The sequence below is a fragment of the Gallus gallus genome, chromosome 4 (assembly GCF_016699485.2).
Source record: "Gallus gallus isolate bGalGal1 chromosome 4, bGalGal1.mat.broiler.GRCg7b, whole genome shotgun sequence".
NCBI classification, from domain to species: domain Eukaryota; kingdom Metazoa; phylum Chordata; class Aves; order Galliformes; family Phasianidae; genus Gallus; species Gallus gallus.
Genome location: NC_052535.1, coordinates 24,324,753 through 24,346,820, shown reverse-complemented (window position 1 = coordinate 24,346,820; position 22,068 = coordinate 24,324,753). Strand labels below are relative to the sequence as shown.

The 22,068-nt window shown below is 38.6% G+C and overlaps 1 protein-coding gene across 6 annotated transcripts in view; it reads left to right on the top strand.

The window, feature by feature from the left end:
* SPOCK3 (SPARC/osteonectin, cwcv and kazal like domains proteoglycan 3) overlaps nt 1-22,068 on the top strand; it is a 585,918-nt gene that overhangs the window by 197,934 nt on the left and 365,916 nt on the right. The gene's annotated exons all lie outside the window — the stretch shown is intronic.

Genomic DNA, 22,068 nt, shown 5'->3' with positions numbered 1-22,068 from the left:
CTTGCCACAGTGCCATGCTGAGATTGTGACAATGTTCAAGCAACTGTTGAGACTCTCCAGTGGGTTTGTAGTGATAAGGCAGGTCTGAGGTCATGCTGGGAAGCCAGTCCCTGAGCTGGGGTCTGGATCCACGGAGTGCATGTGTGGGGCTGTGGCTGAGCTGCAGGCCAGCGCTGTTCTGATGTAGCTTAGGCAGAGGCTGAGCACTGCTGCTGAGGTGAAATGGGGCCTCTGGGTCTGTAGGGTGGCAGCAGATCTCAGAATAAATCTTGTCAGGACCAGTAAGACCTTCCCGTATCAGGGCTCTGGTGGATATTTAATTGCTAATCAGGCTTCCTCTGAATTAAAAACAAAAAGAAACATTCTGTTTACAAAATGCAAAGTCATCTTTCTTTGGAAAATTTTACTGAATCACATCTGTACGTTAAGAAGGCATTTGAGGTTATATTTTCTAGCTAGAGCTAGTTATGAGGCAGAATAATTCCTCCTTATGCAGTCTTTCTGATCCACTGAGATGGGAAAAGGAAGATGTAAGTAATTGCAAACTGATTTTTTATTCTGTTTATTTTAAGGGTTTACATTTGTTTTTTAACTTGCACTGTAAGATTTCTTTAGTAGCTATATGCATAGGCTATACTACCCAAGTAAGTTAAGCATGTCCAGGAATGTTTCCAAGCTCCGAAACCAACTAGCTGGTATTGAATGGCCTGCACTTTTGCTCTTAAACCTGGCCTGCGGAACAATTGCTAGGAAACTGCATGTTCCATAATGGTCCCTGCCCTTTGCTAACACCGGATCTGTTCCCAAGCCAGAAATCATTTTGAAGATTGCTATTTAGTGCTAGGACTGCTCTAGTCATTTAACAATTCAGAAGACAAATGGGAATGGCTTGAGTTGCTTTTACTTTATAGGTATAGCGAGGCGTTCAGCACTTCTGTACTCTCCCAGATCACAGACAGCATAGCTGCATGGAAACCAAGAGAGCAGAGCAGTTAGGCAAGAAACGTTTGAGTGCTCAGAAAATGATCGAAATGCTATCTAAATGCTTGGGAAAACATTGTGTTTCTTCACCTGACATTTTCCAAATGTACAGTACTGATGTCAGTTATACTGATTAAAAGTGAAATGAGAATGATCCTGTGATGCTGAAATGGCAACTGGGTCTACAGGCAGACCATCCAGTCCAGAGGTTTTTAACTGTAATACCCCTTAAATAACTGCTTAGCTTGATATGATCTTATCTTTTATGTATTGATTAAAGCCTCTGATAGATGAAAAGCTGTATATAGAGCTGAACAAGCTATAGATTTTGTAGAAGATCCTGTAGATCTTTAATTACAGATCTTGACGTGTATCTTGTGATGATCTTCTGTTCAGCATGTAAGAATACAGAAAGGCAAGTCAAACATTGTCCTTCGAAATTGTTTGCTTTGTGGTCGGCAGGATGCATGATCTTCAGCTGCAGGAAGTTAATCTGTTTGAATTACAAGAAGAAGCTGGAAAACCGGTTAACACAACAGTCCTACTCAGATTATTATTTTTTTTTTATGGTGACATCTGACCTGGTATTTTAATTTGATTGCAGGCATGATTGGCCAGTCATAAGAAACTGAAGGTGTCTCATCTGTGTAGATTTAAATTAAACATTTGAAATGTGGCCACATGGAACAGCAGTAGGCAAATTAAGATGGGAACTGAGATAAAGTGTGGGTGTTAACGTATGTCATTCAGAATCCTGGAAGAAAACTCTGTAGTGTGGTGTTAGGAAGCGGCATTCTTTTATTCCTCATGATGTGCACCAGGTGACTTGACAAGCAAGTGTACCCTCTCAGAGTTGAGGTTCTGCATTTGAACAGCTAAGACATACATATGCAGTACACCGGCATCCACATTCTTTTTCAAGGACTCGTTAATCTATGCTAATGTCCCTTTGGGCATGCTTAGTGGTATCCAGGGCAGTCGAGTGCCCACCTACTTCTTCCTCATTTTCCACTATCAGCTTCATTGCTGAGATATTTGACTAACTTTCAGCTGCTTTTCCCCAATTTGGAAAATTTCCATTGCTTATTAGGCCATAGTGAGCAACTTCTAAAACAATATAGGTGGAATCTGACAAAGATGTCCTTGCACCTACTAGGTGCAAAAGATAGAGGTGTTCTTTTAGGACTCCTGTGCTTCTTGTGAGGCAAAATAATTGAGGCAGAAGATAAAAGTGTTCTGTTATGTCCCCAGTGCAAAATTATTGAGGAAAACAGGACTATTCACCCACTAAAGTTGAAATGGAAGGACTCTCAATTAAACTTGGAGAGGAAGAACAGAAGGAGCTGGACAGCACTGAGAACAAAAGTAACTGAAGTGTGATGTAATTTAACAGTGTGTCTGATAGTACAAAGGACAAGGCAAGCATTTAAGGGTTAATAGTAAGGATTAGTAAAGACTATCAGTTCTGCTTCATGTGTAGGAGAGACAGTTTAACTGGAATGAGTGAAAAGAAGGGTTAAAAGAAAACAAGAGTTTGTCTCAGTGGGACAGTAAAAGCTTCTTAGAAGGTCAAAATAAGAACTTAGGAGTATGATGACAGTCAGTGAATGTTTTAAAATGAGAAACATGGACAGTGAGGATCATTGTTGGGTAACGGTTAGTGTTGGCACAGGAACAAATAAAACCTGTGGTGGGGGATGACTAACTCATTGGATTAGCAATAGCAATAGGTTTCTGACAGACCAGCAGTTGACATTGTGGCCCCCAAAGACCTTTTTAATCATGCGTTCCTACTAATTCGTATGGAAATAAGTGACATGCCATGAAGGGGAGTGGTGTACAATGTTTCCAGACAGTCCTACTTAGAGACAACATTGCAGAAGTATTGGGGATAGTAAGCAAAATATTTGAATAATCTCTGTCCCTTTTTCTGTTAATTATTGTTGAATAATTAAGTTATATACAGAAATAAAGCTCTGTAGAATATGACCTTTTGTTTAGCGAACACAGAGCTTAATTATTATCAATGTCTGTGTAGTTACAACTGCCAGCCATTGCTATACTCAAAATCCTTGTCTATGAGCAAAACTAAATAATGTCAAGAATTTACTGTTACTATCATTTAAATCTTAATAATTTTAATCCAAGAACCATGATGGTCCAAATGTAATTATTACAGAAAGTGGGGGAAAAAAATCTATGCCCAAAAATTTAACAGTAATGAAAGTAGAGTTAAAATTGCTGTCCATATGCTTCTTATCAGCTAAAGAAAGGGTCAGAAGCTGTTCTGCTTATCTTTCCTCTACCTGTCTTTCACCTGAATAACATTATCCTCCAACACTGTGAATACCTTTGTGAGACCTGGTTAGGTTCAGTTTGTCCTTGTTGTCCCACTGACACTGTTCCAATCTGCCCAACTTGGCAGAGCATTTAAACAACTTTCTTTTATTGCGCGTATTCTGAATTTGACTCAGGGGAACTGAGTGCAGCTGCCAAGAGTCATTTGATTTATCACTTGTAACAACCATCAGAAAAACAGAAGTATGTCTGTAACATGATGAGCTAGAAGGCACTTTGTCACCCACCTGCTATTCATTACAAAGTCCATCCAGACTTATGTTGTACTACATTGTGCTCCTCCAAATGGTAGCAGTGTCTAATAAAACAGTATATTAACTGACTCTAAGTACGTGCTGCCATTTTTCCTTGTTAATTTGACTTTAGACAAGGGGTAATCAAAAAGAAGGTGAAAGTTGATATTGGAAAGACAGTAGAACTTCTTGGGAAAACCTTCGCAGCTTCATGGTCCATATTCATCTCCCAGTACCTTGTTCTTCTGAATGCACTTTGTAAGCATTGGCCAAAAATATGCGACAGAGAAACAGTAACCTGAATAATGATACAGTCACTGCAACAGTTGTGAGTTCATCTCTGCAGGATGGCAAGGGGCCTCAGGAAGTTAGGAAAACCCTCACCAGGACACTAGTGGTCAAGATTAAGGGGAGCAATCATGGATCCTTATACTGTATCTTTCTAGTCACTGTGAGTTTTGAATTGGCTATGTCGAGTATTCCAAGTATGAGATTTCTGCCTCCAGTGAACAATTAAAAGAAATTGTTCTTTTTCTAAAATTCTTGGCTACAAACTTCCTACATTCTGTGCCAAACCTCAAAGAAGGGAAATGCTAATCACGTGGTAGTTAATTTCTTTGGGCTGTGATTACCTTTTCTGCATGAGGATTCACTGAGGATACAGCCCGTGTCCCAGTTTAATATATACACATTTTAAAAAGCAAAAAAAGCAAAAAGGCTTTGGCCAACATCATGAATGAAAAGACTTTCTTGGAGAAATGACTCGTAATGGCTCTTAGAAATTTTCTGTTAAAGTTCACAGGATCTGATTTAGTTGCTAATTGCTGTACCCACAGTCACTTGAGTATTAGCACAAAAGTTTTACTTTTTTCTATGTCTTCAATTACGTTATTACACAGTAATGGTATTAAGTCCAAGTGCGTACTTACCGTGAAATAGACAAGGCAATGCCCAGAACAAGAGAAGGATATTTATCCTACCAGAAGCGTAACAGCTGAGGACTGGCAGAGTTTGGAGGAGAGGGCTAGAGAGAAAAGAGAAAAGGAATAAGTGGAAGTGGTGACAAAAGGAGCGTAGCTTTGGAAAAAGAAAACTGGAACCAGAAGTACAGAGCTGTAGATGTGATGGTATCCATGGAGAAAACTATCTGACTAAATTATGTGACTGTCTGAATGTCCGGTGCTCGGGTGGTTCTGTTCTTTTGGCTGGCCTTCTGCAGCCTTCATCCAAGATCATCTGCTTGGACAGGAGGAAAAAACCAGAAAAGCCTAGATTCATCAAAGTGCTAAGATCTACAGAAAATTGAGTTCCTAAGATCTACCAACTGTTCTCCAGATAAAGGTAGAGTGAAGACCAAAACCAAAGATTTTGCCTCACTGTGTCTCACCGTAAGATTTGTTATTTCCATTTCATTGAAACATAGAAAAGCTGTTGTAGTTCTTGCTCTTAGAATTTCAGCTGTAATCTAAAATCTGCATTTTACTGCACAGAAAAATCAGCTGCAACTTTCCATCCTTATCTACCCAGGAACAGCTCTACTAACTTACCTATATATCGTTTGTAATGATTTCTTTACTGCCATATTGCTTTGTGTCCTGATTTTTTCAGTATTTTTTTTTCCTTTTTTTTTCTTTTTTCCCCCTTTTTCTTTTCACCAGCCTTTGGAAAGAAGAAATTCATCTTTGTTAATCTCTCCCAATACCATACTAGAGGGAGACATATGCTTACTGGATCATGGCATCTGTGAACATCTTATTTTCTGTTAGCAAGGAATGACAGTGACTCTCTGTTCTTCAAACAGTTCTAAAAAGTACATCCCCATGTTTCTATTGGTGTGGCAAAGAATTGGCAGCGCGTGGTATCTCAGTGGAATTCATATAAATACCATAGTGGGTTTTTTTTTGGAACTGAATACTTTCTCCTGAAGAGCTGTGGGTACTGTGCCAACAGGTCATTAATGAAAAAACTTAGCAAAAGTCAGTACTTCCAGGTCAGCTGAAAGCTTGCACAGGAGAGTTTTTCAAACCTATTTTCCTATGTCTTTGTTACCAAGCAAGGTGAGACCTGAGAATAGAGAGAGGGCAGTCTGGGAAATGAGAAATAGGAGAAATGCAGCTTGTGCTGTGACAAAATATGTGCAGCAGAAATGACAACTGTCGAGAAGGATTTGAAATGCATTACAAGTCTTCTACCAGTCTACTCTCTGGAGAGAGAGAGGAGGGAGTGTAGGTGGTGATGAAGAGCAAAAGTGCGTTAGGGATTTCTGAGAGTAGTTCTAAATAGCATTGCAAACAGTGTGAATTGCTTGGGGCTCACATACTTGGGGCTGCTGCATACATGAAGTGTTGTGTTATTTTTAGACAGTGTGAAAAACACCCACTCCACAAAAGGGGATTGTTCACACTGATTATCTTCATACAGTTATCCTTAAGATAATGGTAATTTGTGGCTTATGCTTATTTCAGTTTCCTGAACAGATTATTCTAAGTATGTAAACATGCAGAATTGCTAGTACTGCTGAAGGAGTGGAGGGAGCCAGAATTAAAAGGCGTGAATGGATGTGGTTGTGAGAGTATGAGCCTGCGAGCTGGGTGCTGGGAATTGTGCAGCGCAAAGGGAATACATTTAAAGGCAAAGTGAGTAACTGCCAAGAGAGAGGCAGGTATGCTCTGGGAAGAAGATGAAGTGCCAATGGCTCTTGCTCAAAGCAGTGACATTGGTGGGTGCCAAGCACCAGCTGGGCCAACACACAGGATATATGCGTGTTTAATGATGCAAACATGCATTTGTGTGGCCCCAGGAAAGCAATTTTTTAAAAACTATAATTTAAAGGAAATAAACTGCAAATGAATTAAACTATAATTTAAGGAAATATATCTTAACTGTGTGGCTTGTCTTCTCCCACATCAGTGAAGAGAGTGGGGGAATATCATGAGTCAGCTACAGGTGGAGCATAAAGTGAGGGGCAAGTCACTTCTTCATCTACTACTAGCAGGATTTAATCTTGTCAGGAAAACAACAATCATGCACCTTAACTTGATTCAGAGTGTGAACTGAAGTTGCTTCTTATTTATTGATTGTTGTTTGTTTATCCCATGATGAGACCTGCTGACACATCATCAGATGGTGGCAGGTGGAATTAAATAAGCAAGCAAAGCAAAAATCAGCAGGAAGAAAACTCCAAACTTCAAAATAAAGTAATGTAAAAAACTGTTCCGTATCGAGGAAAGGTAATTGAATTTGTGAATGCTGGGCAAACATCCTCCAGTAAAAATAAAAAGTGCCAATGTAAGTATTTCTTCTTAAAAAAAGCGATATGAAATAAATCATCTGTCTTAAATTTCTGGCAGTGGAAATATGGCAAGGTATTTTTTGGAGGAGATTCTTGCTGTACAACTTTGGATGAAATATTAATGAATTTACTCAATGGATAAGGAATAGAGATAAAATGAGTTGTCACTGCTTCCCTGAAGTTTATGCTTTAGAAGAATCTTAACATTAAACAGAAAAAAATGATCAAGGAAGAGCTCGCATTGTTCTTTTCTTTCCAGATGGACCACTGAAATGTATAACTTGACCAGGAGCAATACCTGACTGAAAGTTCTCACTGTCTACTACAGCATATGGCTGCATAAAACAAATATTTATGTTATTTAACATAGAAAGCATTAATATGCAGCATATATAGACTAGAAAACAACTAAAACTATTCTTGATATCAGTAGTACATTTTTATTGGGATTTTCCTCCATGCTGTACAAAATGTTACGGTATTTTCAACATCTACTTGAACTGACACATTCCTGCAAGCAGTAAATGTGACTTGATTAAAAACTGCTAATTTACTCAAAAATGGATTCACAACTTCTTTGTCTGCAGTACTGACCTACGTTATCTGTGTTGCATGTGATCGCTATTAAAAGAAATCACAAAAAAAACCCTCAGTATTTGAAAAGAGTAAAAAAGGAAAGTCGATAATGAATTATTTCTGCTATACTGTTTGCTATTTTATAATGGTAGAAAGGTAGGGTTAGCTGAATGGTTTGTATGAAAATCCAGCTCTGCAGAAGCACCAGTAAGATCTTCATGAAGTGCAAGTGTTGCTCTCAGGAACAGTGACTGAAACAGTGAAGGAAGGAGGGAGGATGGGTCAGTAAAACAGAGGGGATAGACGGATACAAATAATGTTTACATTTTGCATGGCTGTTGTTCTTGTGATTACATGCGTTGGAATAGCTGATTTAAAATATATATATTCTTTAGTTCTTCCCCTTCATATTCGAATTTTCAGGATCAGGAGCTAAGAGCTCATAGCAAAATATTTCTGTAAACATTTCCAGATTTTAACTTTCTGTGGAGAGTTGATATGAATATTTTAAAGTGAATGAGCTCGGATGAGCTACATAAATCACGTAATGTGTTTTGATTTCTGTTAGAGAGATGAATACAATCCTTCCTTTTCCAAAAATGTTGCCAGTATGCATATCTATTGTTCATATGCAGCCACATTTCAGTTCTAAAACGTCACTTCAATACATCATGTTTTCAGGTCATTTCAAACGTGTGCATATGTAGGAGGAAGGGAAAGACAGTGGAGTGCTGGAACAGTCATGCGAGTAAGTTGTATTACTTATCACTGGTGGGAAATATTCAACGAGTTTCATGACTGATGTAATAAAGAAATTAAATCAATTACATATTTATGCAGGGCTAAATGTGTGCTATTTTACCCAGTCTTTTTATGATAAGAAGTTGATTGTGGGTGTATGTCTCACAAATCAAAACTCCCTTAGATTTGACTATAAAATAATGAGTGCTTCTTATATGTTTTGTTTATTCATTTGTTGTTCTATAGGACTAAACGGCCAGGTCTGTATATTCAGACTGCTCAGTCTCAGTCACATAGTTGCTCCTGTCTCACTGGGCGTACTGAAAGGTGAAAATCTGAAGGAGCTGGGATTTAATTGCCCAGCAAGAGGCTAATGATTACTTCTACAGTGAGAGATTTGCAAAACAGTGGACTTCTGTCACACACGTTTCTATTTGTGTGGTTTTGCTGCAGCCTTCTCCCTGTTTGGTGCTATAATTTTTTTCACATAGCTATCTTCGGGATGAGATCAATAATCTTTGCCAATAACCTTACTCTTTTGCCCTGTAAGTAGCTATGTACACTAATGTAGGCAAATACACATATTTGCCAGAAGAAGAATGTTCTGTAGGAAAGTTGCTACAATCAAGGTATTTTTTCTAGACAATAATTTGGTTCCACTGCCAATATGTTACTTCACTTTCTTGAGTTTTATGCAGTGTAAGCATCCTGCTTCCAGTCTTTCTCTTACAATCACTGATTAACATGCTAAAAACTATTTCAGATTAACCCTATCTTTTTCTGCTTCCCATCACCTTGATTTCTAAACTGACAGAATTGGCTGACTTGTAAGCTAACTGCAACTATGGCTTGAATCTAAACTCCTTGGAGCAGTTGTCTTTCCCTCCAGGCTAAAGGAGTGGTTTGATGTTCTTTTGTTTAGTAATTGCTAAATCAGTAGAGGCCATAGGTCAATAACATAAACCTGAGGAGGTAAGACGAACAGAGGAGAGTCTGTGGATTGTGATTAAACTGTTTTCTAGGTGATGGAGAAAAGGCAAAGAGGCTTTGATTAGTAAGCAGCCGGTAGAGCTGTGTACATGGAAGCATACCCTGAGAAAGCAGAAGCTGGAAGCAAGATCTGTACAGAGGCACCGGTGTGCACCAGAGCACAGTCCTCATGTGTGCTAGAAAAAACTTGGGGTTTGGTGAGGTGGCCCAGACAACCTGCAGTTGAAAAATCACGTGGATCAAATAGGGTCAGTGTTACATTTCTTGGGAAACTGTCAATATTTAAACGAGGATAATTCTCTTTTTTCTTTCCCCCCTCCCCACTTTTTAGAGAGTAGAAGGTAAACCATGTGAAGCAAAGGCAATTACCACATTTGTGTGTTTGTTTTGGTTCTTTTTCAGCTACTCCAGTTGCTTAGAAAATGTACTGATGATCTTATCTACATGCCCTTTCTGATAGCTCCCAGAGGCTTAATGTAACTGGCTAAACTACAATTATTTTTTCCTTGACTGCTTAATCTTGACTCTCAGTCCTGAGCTGCAAGGTGTACAAAAACTAATGAAATTACAGAAGGTCTGTGAGAAATCTGACTGAGATGGTAATTAAACATACAACTTCTTGATGGATATCATATTCCGTAGGTTCAAAAAATAGTTGTGAAAGTTTTTCTTTAAGAATTGTGAATAGGTTTCTTTTAGCAAATACAGATTTTTCCTCCAAATAAAATCCAGCAGCCATGGTTTCCAGTGACGTTGACTAAAATAACCAGATAGGTGTATAAATTTTTATATGGTGAAAGAATGGATTAGATTTCCTGCCCATCATTTTGCCACTTGAGAAGTGGGATTCTGTTGCTCTGTGATGGTTTTTATGAGTGGAGTCCTTGAGGGAAGCAATTTAAAGAGAACGTGTGGAATAGGAATACCAGCTGTGAAAGGGAATGAGTACTAGAACTAACTTCCTTCCACAAACTCATACATTTTTTGGAATAACCAGGAGAATAACTGAAGTCTTTAGCAGCCTAAATGACTTTTTTTTTTCTTCTGTTTTTCTAGTATTGTGCTTTTTAGAGATATCCAGAGACCCTGGTTGGTATTGGTGTTCATTGGCTTACAGTTTCCAATGTTTAATGTCTTTAATTAGTTTTTTAGGGATGTTAATTTTTTCCTTTTGCAGCTTTATGGTCTTTATTGTTTTCAGAGCCAGAGAAAGAATGATGCTAAATTGGAATTTCCTTGAAAATCATTGGAAGTATCATTATGAGATCTGAGAAGAGTATTTGGTGTGGTTTAAGCCTACAGCAGTACACATTCCTACTTGCAGTGTGTCTCTGGCTTGCTAAACAGAAATGTTTTATGCTGAGAAAATGTTAAAAACAAACACAGAACAAAAAAAACCCCCTTCAAACCGAAGAAAAAATACTCTTGAGAGATGCCTAAGCTCCAAAAAGTAGGGGAGATGAAAACAGTAAGAATAATTGTTCTTCACACGAGACTTAACTTAAGACTGCATTCAGACAGTTTGATTTATTTTACTTTTTTTTTAATCTTAACAATAAAACAAGCCGATAATTAGCCTACCATTTCTTTTTCCTTTTTGCTCTGTGAATATGCTGTCCGTGTTCCTTCCACACTTCTTGAAACTCTGAGCATATATAAAATATATATATGTATGCTGCTGTTTAGAATGACATTGACAGATAACAAAAGCTTTAAACATATTCTATTCAAAAATACCATTTTTTAGAACTTAAGTGCTTTCTTAAATTCTGACAGATTGAAGTTATTTGTTCAATAGTTATTTTTATTGATTCAAAATTGGAGCTGTGCTTCTGACTCCAGCTCTTTGAGGGCACAGTGGCTGTTAGAGAGAAACAAAAATCCTTCTAGCTAGGCCCAGACAGATCTACTTCAACCCAGGTAATATCACTAGAGTTCTCTGACAGAAGAATGCAGTCTAGACTTCAAAGCTCAAAAACACTGAATAAATATTTGAGTTAATGAGGCTGTAATGGGCTCAGCCAATGCAGATACTTTGGAAGCTGCACCTGTGCTAGCTTAGTGCACTGGATATCTCTATTCCAAATCTGTTCTGAGGGCACCATATATTTCTGTATCCTAAGCCAGATTTATTTAATTGGAACAAAATAATTACATAATCTAGAAATGTTGGAAACTATTTTTTGTCCTACTTCTAAAACTCATTAGAGGGCGTTGTTGATGAATATTGTTTGAAATAGAGAATCTGTTCTGGATCAAATTCCTCCTTTGTTGTAGTGAAATGGAATGATAGTCGGGGACAGTTAAAATGGTTGAAAATAAACCCTTGAGAGGAATATCTTATAAAACCATTTTGTGAATGTGTGAATGAGAAATAAAGTGGGGATTGGGGCGTGAGTGTGTGAGAACCGTTTCATCAGGGATAGTCTTGAAAATACTTTTTTGCTCCAAGTCAGAGCACAAATGAATCAAAGGACATCAGAGTTCCTTGCAGCAATTTCTAGTTTCTGTCAGCTCAGCTCCAGGGCTGGGCAAGCCCGTGTGGGAGAGCTGTTTCCATGATATAATATGGCTGTGTGATGCCGACTTCTTAAAAAACAACCTTTTCTTTACAGTGTGCCCTCTTCCCTACGTGAACCACCTGTACTCATGTACACAACCCAGTCTGAACATCTGGCACTCAGTCTCATATGACTGAAATCTCTTGATTCTCTCTCACAGCTTTATTAGCGCTTTGCTTCGTTGTCTGCTTTTGATCAAAGGTTTCAGCTAGATGCTGACATGGAGGGAAAACAGTTTTTGATCTGCAGGTCCCATCACATACTGATCTGCCCCGAGTGCTGCTCAGTTTAGTTCATGTGTCTGTTCCTTCCTGGCACTGGTGATTCAGCTCTTAGCCCAGCTCAGGTTGAGTAGCTTCCGTGTTGCTGCCTCTATAGAGCCCCTGCTCTGAACTCAGGCTGTTTTCCCACTTCGTCTGCCCTTCATTCCTTTCCTTTGTTATCTGCCTCCCAGCACCAACAAAAGTGAAACCGTTTTTTAAGAACAGCTTCTACTTCTTCCTGGTGAAACTGAGAAGTGTGCCAGGCTTTAGGGTTTTCACAATGGAAACAGTGTCTCCACAGAAGAACTTGGAGATATTCCATGTGCCAGATACATTTCTGCAGAGCTGTGATGCTGCTTCATCCCTGATCTTTCCAGTTTAGGAATTGTCTATGCTGTAGATTGCAATAGAATAAAAAGCACAAGGAAAATTTGTAATCAGTTATAATAGAAATGGAAAAAGTAAATAAATTTCTCAGCAAATACAAGGTAAAAACAGTTGCGAATTTCTGACAGGCTACTGTAGTTTGTAGTACAGAAGTACTGGCAATTCAGTTCTGTTTCATCCAACTACTAATCCTGCTGGCCTGCATTTCGTGTTTAATTTGCATTACAGTTTCTTGAAGATGCATGTAATCTTCTCAAAGGACCATACTATAAGTACTGCGTTGTTTTCAATGTTCTATAACGGAAGTGTATTCCATTTAGCAATTCTGCATCTTTCAATTTTGAGTTTTTAATCTTCCACAGATAATTCTGTTTGCTGCCAATCAGTTAAACTGATATTCTCCTCTGCCTTTGTTTTAAAAATAGACAACTATTGCTGGAAAAAATAGTTACGATGATTATTTTGAATGCATGTTCACGCACATAAACGGGTATTTCTGTGACTTCAAGATTAATTCGGGGAAGGAATTAGGATTCTTCAGTTTTGTATAGTAAATTAATCTGATTATTAATGAAGCTGTTGTTCCTAGCTCTCAGGCATCTGCCTGGCTGAAGCACTCTAAACTGAGCACATGGCCAGAACACACCATGGCCCACTGACAATCATCGTTCTTGCTTTCGAAGTACCATTTTGTGACATGATCTTGCATGCTTTTTAAAATTCACTATCGATTGTAAGCGAAACAAAACTTAATAATAAAAAATGCATACCAGAGTCTTCTCAATATTATTCCTGTGCTTTCATTACGTGGCTATACTGTATTTTGTCCAAGATCCTTCTCCAAGATAAGCAGCCAGAACTTGGAATCTTCCCTTGCAAATAACTGTATTTTCTGTTACGTTTTCAGAATGTAACTCTATTGATTCAGGATCATGTGTAACATAACTCAGAAGCTTGAAGATAAGAGAGTTAATCTCTAGGACAGTTGCAGGTGTTCCAGGGAACATTAAAGGGAGCAGGTGAGGCTTCTACAAATCATAATGAGGTGGTCCTGGCAAGGGTTGTCTCAGCTGCCTACTGGGTGTTTATATTTTCTAAAAATATAGAAAAAAAAATATGTATATATATATATGGAGGTGGGGAAGAAGAAGGGGATGTTGGTGAAAGTTCTTTTTCTGTCTTTAGATCAGTGTTAGCTGGTATGATGATTTCTTTGACTCAAAGGCCCTAGGTAGGTAGTGATTTTAATTTTGTTTCACTGCATGTGTTTTATCACGAATGTTTCTGTTATGTATTCAGTAGTTACAAACTTGGCTTATAACCTTTGTAGCTCCGTTCTGTCTAAAAGCTAGTAATTCAGACTGAGTAGCTGAGCGTTGGTGCTATGACTCCCAGAAGTCTTGTAAGATATTCTAATTCAACAGTCAGATATCGATTTAGGAAAGCTGCTCCTGTGTCTGCTCTTTGGCTGTAGTTGTCTGCCTGCTCGTTTGTAAACGATGTCCATTGAAAATTAACACAAAACGTGGGTAGACAAGTAACAGTCTGGGGGTTGTTTTGTGCCATTCTAAGAAAGTGAGCCCTACATAAGATGAAACACAAGTTGTTTATGGTTGTTGGTTTTCGGGTTTGGCTTTGTTCTGTTTTCAGTGCAACGATTCATTTAGGAAAAAAAAAGATCTTTAAAATGAGAAGCAGCACTGCTAGCGAGAGCTTGAATCTGCCGCAGTAGCCTGCTGGGGGAGCTGCAGCCCATTGGCGTCGGCTGACCCGGAGATCGCAGACGGTCGTCTCCTTTTCTTTTGCTACCGTGCTGAGTGGTGAGGCTAAAAGAGCAATTGTTTGTGTGACTAAGGCATATTAGCAGTGTACTGAATAAATTTCAGCTGTCTTCCTCTGCAATTTAGCTGCTGGAAATTGTTGCGAGCTAGTATCATAAGATCAGTCAGTATGAAGAACTGTCATCTGAAAACATCATTGTTTAAATGATCAAGCGGTGCTATCATAACTACTTGATTTTTATAATACGTCCCATGGATTTGTGTGCCTAGCGATAACTGGGAACAGCATGGCAGATTTCATTTACTTTTTGAAGAATTAAGGAAGCGGCCCAGATGTAGGCCTTTTCAGTGTAGGCGGTGATATGATCATAAAAACACAGAGGGTGGTATGATGTTGGCATATCTGAAAGGCTAGGGAAGTCAGCATCCTGCTTTAGTGTCTGGAAGGGTTCCAGGTTTAATGAGCATTAAAGCTCTTTTCTACTGTGGAAACAGCATAATGGTACTGACAAGCCTGGGTTGCTTGTTGGCTGAAGCAGCTGTTCTCAGGATTTGTGGTCTTTAATAGTAGCTCAGCCCCAAGCTCTTGGCTGTTCTTGAGTAAACCCCTACTCTCAGACAGGGTAGCTTTCTTGACAATGAAGGCAAGACAGGGGCTTGGAAAACTGCCTTCTTGCTGCTTCTAGACATTGTTTTCATGGTGACTCTTTAATCACAAGAAAAACCCTTCCTTTGTTTCAGTGTGATGTAAATAAACGTTGATCTTTTTTTTCCATGGTATTTTATACATGCATATTTGGGGAGGAGGGTGGATATAAATTCAGAATGCTACCACCACTGAATAGTTGTTCAATAAGCATATTTTACTGAGTATAACAAGTGAAAGCAGCCAGTTGGGTGTATGACCTTTGGTTACAACAGTCTTTCTACTGGCTGCAAGTAGTACTGTTTTAAAACTGTATGAAATAGAAATGGTCTGGTTAGCAATGAGATGAATTGTGATGTTCTTCATCTGCCTGTCTGTTCACAGATGCATAGTAAATACTTGTTCTCCTCAGATGTGCGGGGGGCATCAGAGAAGAATTCTTTATTCCACAGAGGTGAAGGTATGGAGAAAACTAGCAGCTACAGCAAAACATAGAGGGAACACTTCATTCAGTAAAGTTATTAGGGAATAAATATGGACTGCAGGCTTTTTTGGGGTGTTTATTTAAAACATTTTGCTCAAAATCCCCTGTTCAACTAGAGGCCAGCCCTACTGGTCACAGTGAAGGACCTCTCGGAGACATCCAATTTATGTGGGGGGAGCTAGTCGCAGTGGCAGACAACACAACTCTTCCCTCATTCAAGCCAGCCATAATACCCTGCAGACCTATTATTTCCAGAATACAGACTGAAGAAAGGTTCTTCAAGGCTGATATCAGTTGATTCAGTTTGTGAGCCTCAGAAAGAGTTTGGAGCAAACTCTTTGCTTTTGTTTCATGTTCCCTGTTTTGCTACCTCTACCACAGCAGGTGAAGCAGCTCACAAGAGTAGTGACTTTGTATTCAAAATACCCTTCTGGAACACTGGCTCACCTTACAAGACAGCAGAGAGTAATAATGTTTTGGAGTTAGTGCTATTGATTGTGGGAGACTCAGTGAATGCACGAACTTCCTGTGTAACTTGGGACAACAGGTGCTTTGTATGTAAAGATTGTCTGGCCCTGTAATTTTTTTTAAAGCAATTAGTGCAAAAAGCTGCAGCTGAAATCAAGGCTGTAAGTGCTTAAGTATCCACTTCTTTAGGTAGATAATAGATGCTAATAGACTTCTACTTAGTCCTTCATGATAACGCTGCATGTTTTAGGCTGGGAGGGGCCTATGGAGTTGACTGGTGTAAACCCCGGTCAATTTGAATACTCTTAAAAACAGTAAAAAAAAAAAAAAATATGGAGCATTTTGAGTCCAATCAAACATATTATAGATGAAATATTCATTGCTTTGAACCATTTGGATAATAGATAATACAGCATGTTTTCCCCATATTCCAAAGAGGGGGTATTTGTGGGGTGGTATGGATCAGCTTTCAGTTTCTCTTCACTCCTGTTAGCAATGTGCTTTCTTGCATGAGGGTGATAATCTTTATGAGAGAAAACCCATTCATGTGTTTTTTTTTTCTTCAAATACCAAGCTTACAGAGTTACTTACGTTGAATGTCCCCACGTTTCTCCTGTTCAACCAATTTAAAGCTTGCTGATCAAAAACACTTACAAAATTGAGCTAAATTAGCGTACTACAAATTTGGGATGCTCAATTTAGCATTACTGTGAAAAATCCATTTGGGATAATAGACTTTGCCCGGGGGCTTTAGAAGAGTCACACAAAAAAGAGTAAAAAAAAAAAGTATTACTGAATTGCATATTAAAAATTAGTATCATAGGGAAATGATCAATGTTTCAGTCTAATTCTTGGCAAATATGGTGGATCTTTTGGATGTTCTCAAGGGTAACATGGAGTGATGCTTAGCTCTTTGCAGGAGGCGGTGTCTTATCAGATTTCTGTATACCCATTAATTTCTCTATGAGGTTACAGCCTCTCCTCTGTGGGGAACAGTACTAATTCTGAGTAGAGGAAAGGATGACATCAGTTTAATTGCCCAGAAAGTCTTGCTGTCACCAGTTTGAATGCTAGTTAAGCTGCTGCTTCCATTTTCCCTGCTGCTAGAGACTTTGCATCCTACTGGGGAAACAGGAACAGCCTAGAGTCTATGTGAATCAGTATGGAAAATTGAGGATTGCTGATGGGATGGAAAAAAGAAGTTGTATTGTAACTCAGGACAGTTTTTTTTTTTTCTGGACTGGATTCTGTAGGTTTTTGTGTTGGAGATGCTGTAAAAGAACTGATTGGGGAATTCAAACAACTTTGCAAAGAACCTTTCTTTTCTGGAATAAGCTGAAAAGAACCAGTTTGTCCTTGCTGAGTATAAGTTCAAAGATGTAAACGTTCATATTTTAGTATAATGTAATGGATGAAGACAAAAATGTTTTAAAAAGTCACCTTGTATAGAGTGCTTTCTGTTACTGTCTGAAACAGAAGTACTAGTTCATTCAAAACAATGTTGCTTTTATTAATTATGCTGAAGTTCCTTAATGTTTTACGAATCTCTAAGGCCTATATGTGTATTCCTGCAAATGTGTGACGTGTGATATGATCTGAGAAGAAGTGTACATTCAGGCCAATGTCAAGCTAAACATCTTGGTGATGGAATATTGATTTTTCATGGGGGTGCTGCATTTGCTACATTTAAATTTAGATTATGGGAAAAATGAGCTCCTGTTTGGATGCGGGTGCCTTCAGAACAGAATCTGTTTTCTGAAGAAGAATCCAGGGTGTAGAGAGCCGTAAAATCAATGAGAGAGTGCATCACTTTGGTGAACGTTCCAGGTATTGATGTGTTCTGAGGTTTCATGATCTTCAGGATGAGCAGTTTGAGAAGTCAGCTGTCACTACACTGTCTTGTTTCCCAAAACCATCTCTCTGGTGTTCAGCACAGCATGGCAGTTGTGGTTCTCCATGTAACACTATCTTGCTGTCCTGCTTGTCATCCAGTCTCCAGAGCGTATCAGCACTGACCAGAAGTAAAATTACTATTTTCATAGGCAAAAATAAAGATAAGGGGTTGGCTCTTTCTTGGGGTGTTCATCTCACTGATTTCAAAGGCCGCTATCAATTTAAACTGACCCAAGACTTCATTTCTTTCCATTCTGATTTTTGATCGCCAGTGTATGAAAGCTAGTTAGTGAAACGTTATGACCAAGTGAGATGATCTAATAGAAGTGCAAAACACAGTAGGAACACAAATTGATGTGATCTTTGCTTCCAGTGTTCTTCTAGGCAACAACCTACTTTTCTAGTGAATAAAAGTTTTCTTTATAGTTACAAGCTATGTATTTCAATGGATGCTCATTTTTTAAACCCAAACTGTCTTAGTCTCCCTTCACAGCTGCAGAGGGTTCTGTTTGCTCTTCATTAATTTCATAATGTTCCCTTTGGGCTGTTCTTTCAGCCTACGTGGGTATCTCTGTGTGGCAGCTCTGTCCTGGACTGTGTTGGCCATCCCTTGGAGGAGATAGGTTTTTTGTTGGTTTTTGGTTTTCTTTTTTTTCTTCATGAAGGTAAGCCTGAAAACAACATAATGTTATAAACACCACTCTGATGAATAATCAAGAGTAATCATCTAAGTAATACTCATGTAGCCATTGTAAAAGGTTTTGTTTGTTAGGTGTGGTTTTTTCTTTTTTTCTTTTTTTTGGTGGGAGGTGGAGCACTGTTACTTCGCTGCAGTGGTGAGGAGCTGATGTCCAATCATAGAATCACAAGGTTGGAGAGGACCTACAAGATCATCTAGTCCAACCGTCCTCCCATTACCATTGCTACCACAAGCTACTAAACCATATCTCGTAGCTCCGCATCCAGACACCTCTTGAACACTGCCAGGGGCAGCGACTCCACCACCTTGCATTCAGTAACCAATACAGGTTACTAGTACTCTAAGGAATGCTTCTTGTGTGATATCTATCTATCTATCTATCTATATATAAGTATATAATATATAAAGTGTGTATATATATATATATATATGTATGTATATTATATATATTATATATTATACAATTATATAATATACATATATATATATGTATATATATGTGTGTGTATGTGTATATATATATGTGTGTGTGTGTATATTATATATATATATATGTAGGTAGAAAGGGAAGAGCTCTTCTTGAGCGCAATCAGACTACCATACTGTGAAAATGATACCTGAATGTTCAGTGGCGTCTGGTATCAGTCACTTAGGTGAATGTTCTGAAGACTGAGCAAGAAAAGGGTTAGTACCATAGTACTGTATTGGCAGGAAATGCAGTGAGCCTTGTGTAGCCTCTTGATGTAATGTTTGCTTTATCAAAAGCAAACAGGTAAGATTCTGTCCTACCTCTCAAACTCTGCAGAATGATGCTTCTTGTCACAGTAATGCAAACATCATAATATGATGAGAACTAGATCTCTGGAGCTGGTGTATTTATAGAGCTGTTTTTATTGATAATGTTAGTATTCAAGATCCTCTTGTAGAGTGATCATTAAAGCTCATCTACAAACTCTCAGAGGATTGCTTATGGCTTGAATACAGTGCAGAGAATTTAATTCTTAATTATATACAGAGGGATATATGAAATAGAATTTGTAGTCACAATGCATTTCTTGATTGTGAATCCATAATATATTATTGTTTCTTCAGAGAGCTGAAATGATGCCATTAACTTAAGAGATGAAAGCTTTCATTAAATCAGTGGTGCGGCACTGTGCTCTTAATTTGATGAAAAGAAACTCTTGGGATAAGATTGTTGCTGTACTGCTGCTTTGCTCTAAGCCTCCACTGCTGTCTGCAGTGGTGATGCTTTGGTGACAAGTTCCATACTCCGACAAAGTGCAAGACATAATGCTGTAAGCCATATAGGACTCCAGAATTAATCTGAGGCTAATGTCTAAATTTGACTATCTTAAATGGTTACAATTTTTTGTCTTCTCAGTGCTGAAGATAAATACTAAATCGGCAACTTTTCGTGACAAGATTTTTGTATTCATTTACAATCTATATTTGAATTTCTAAAATTACTGACTTGATTCTGTTTACTCAGGGCTATGTGTACTTACATGCAAGCCATATGCTTTTTGACATTACTCTCCTTTACATCTAGAGTCAAGCGTTACTGTAGATATTTCAAAGAAAAAGTACATTTTGAGTAACCTGAAGCAGTCTGAAAGTTCCATCTCTTTACCTGTATCACCTTCTTTTCAGAAATAATTTGTTCTTTACAGTACACAAATCACTTTGTCCAGATTTTTTTCAATTTTATTATTATCTAAAGCATTTATTTTTAAGAACTTAAAACCTAACAGAGTATTCAGAGTATTTTGACGTGAGCAAAAGAATACTACTGAAAGAATAATTGTAGGAAACAGCGAAAACCTATTCTCAGTCCTACCCTGATCTGCACATGGTCTTCCTGTTGCTTTTCTTGGAGAGCTTCTCTTCAGTGCAATTACCTGGTTTCTGTACCTACATTCATGCAGTAAGCATTCAAATACGTCAGCAAGGTGCTACATATGAAGCCAAATCTGAAGCTGTGTACTGGTGTACAATTCAGAGCACCTGATGCTAAGAGGGTGATGTGTTCTCCAGAGGTTGTTCTCTGTGTGCTGGCGTGTTCATGACTGAAGACTGGCTCAGGGTGCAGCTCAGCTGTGGGTTAACATGATGTGATAGTGCCAAGAGCTATAATATACCTCACTGGAGTTGCCCTTGGCCGTTCCCTAAGCGTGGTGCAACAGTCCCAAGTGTAGGTGCACCTGATACTTACAATACAAACCACTATTTCCCTTTGTCTAACCTAGAATAACTTGTTGAGTTTAGTTACCTAGATTTCTGGGAAAGTTATAGAACTATGCAGCTATATGACATATCTGTTTGCCCCTACCCTGGGAAAATTATCCTCTGTGTTTTTGGGGTTATTTTAATAGAGATGAGTTAGAATTGAAATACTTACTAAAGAAATACAGCTAACCTAAACCTCAAATTATCTGGAAAACTTCAGGCTGAACATTCAGCTCTGTAATTACCTCAGAATGACTAGGTGAGACTGGACAAAGTGGTTTTCTTTGGCACTTCGCTTTATTCCTCTAGCTCAAAAGAGAAATTAAACCTGCAAGGGCTGGAGGGTCCTGTCAAAACAAGACAACTGAAACAAGAAACAGGCTGCTTTTTAATTTCCATGGATTTTTCTTGAATGCTTTCAGCTTACCTTTTGGTAAAATAACTGCAACATGCTATATCATTTATTGCTGGTCTTAATTAAACTCCAGGGTGTTGCAAAGGGAAATAAAATCAAAAGATAAAATTGAACATGTGTAAAATAACTAGCATCTGTAAGTGGACAACATTTAAGTGCGGACACCTGGGGCAGGATAGTCTCACGGTGGAGTGGAAAAAGCCTTGCCATCAGTTGAGTGAGATTCCCCTTAGAGACCTGTGGGTTATGTGTGTGTGTGTGGTTTTTCTTAGCAATATCTAGGCACAGACACAGAAAATGAAGCAGTGGCATGGTCATGGGTTACTTATATCAAGTAAGCACAAACTGAAGGGAATACTCATCTGACAGTAGTCCTAACTGGAAGTTACAAATGCAAATTGGCCCAGCACTAGAGAGTGGTTTAAAGTTGGTTGTGAGTGGATCCCAACGGGGAGCTCAAGTGTTTGCAGGTCAGCTGGGTGTCAGAAGAGTTCAGACATTGTTTCTAGTTTTGATTTATGGTGAGCGCTGCTGGACGTCTAACAGCTCTTTAGATAAGATTGATGAGTAGATAATAGATGCAGGTCCTGAAACAGGGTTTCTGTACTGTTCAGGTTCTTAAAGTCATTTATGTAGACTGCTGTAGACTAGTACAAAAAACAAGGCCATCCAGAACTCCTGCTACCCTCATTGCTGACACTGTGCCAGTACCTCTTGATACTCGTGCAGTTAATAGCTTCCTAATTAAGGACATCCTTAAGTAGTATGGATTTCTAAGTATTTGTTATCAAGTAGCTTATCTGTACCATCTCCATTGTTTCTGTTCTTCTCAAAAGCCTCTATTTCTCAAGTTAGTCTCAGTATGGAAGTCACTTGAACTGGTGAGCATGGATAGCTTCCCTCCAGTATGCTTTGTAAGAGGTTTCAAGCACCTTTTCTTGTTTTTTTTTTCCTAAATGGATGATTACTTGGAATGTGGTTTAGAGTATCACCCTTAAACATCAGTGAGTCTGTGCTCAGACAGCACGTGAAGGTGTTCAAAATGGAAACATGCCTTGCTTTATTATACA